Source organism: Pterocles gutturalis, unplaced genomic scaffold (genome assembly GCF_000699245.1).
Source record: "Pterocles gutturalis isolate BGI_N339 unplaced genomic scaffold, ASM69924v1 scaffold6132, whole genome shotgun sequence".
Taxonomy (NCBI): domain Eukaryota; kingdom Metazoa; phylum Chordata; class Aves; order Pterocliformes; family Pteroclidae; genus Pterocles; species Pterocles gutturalis.
The window spans coordinates 1-514 of NW_010107825.1; positions in this window are offsets into that span (position 1 = coordinate 1).

Sequence of the window (514 nt, forward strand, 5' to 3'; positions counted from 1 at the left end):
CTGGCGGGTTTGCTTTGGGTTCCCGTTAGGAGGGAACACCGGTCCTGGGGAGGTGGTGGCGAGTGAAAGGTGCCGGTTTGCAGTGAGGTGGGACCTTGGTGAAGTCAGTCGGTAGCTGCGCAGGCTGTTAGGAGGTGGTTACGGTTTCATCCTCGCTGGGTGGTTAGTTACAAGTTAGTTTGGAAGAGGAATAGCAATTAAGTAAAAAGTGAATAAAAGCAGCGTTTTAAACTTGCTTTTGTGGGGGAACTACATCTTCTCTAAATCTACTGTGTCTGTGGAAAAAAAAAAAAACCAAAAAACAGCAAGCAGACTCGTATCTAGAGCTGACTGGTGTGTTAAACAGAAGAAACGTTCTAGTCAGTGTATGGTCCACTGTTTCCCTCCAAAACCGCTAGAACTGGTTCCTCCTGGTGCTTGACGATCAAGCCTCTTCTCCCCTTTTTTCTGAGCCCTAGCTTTCAGCTTTGACTGCATCGGTGCTTGATCTGAATATCCTCTAAAGAAGGAAGTG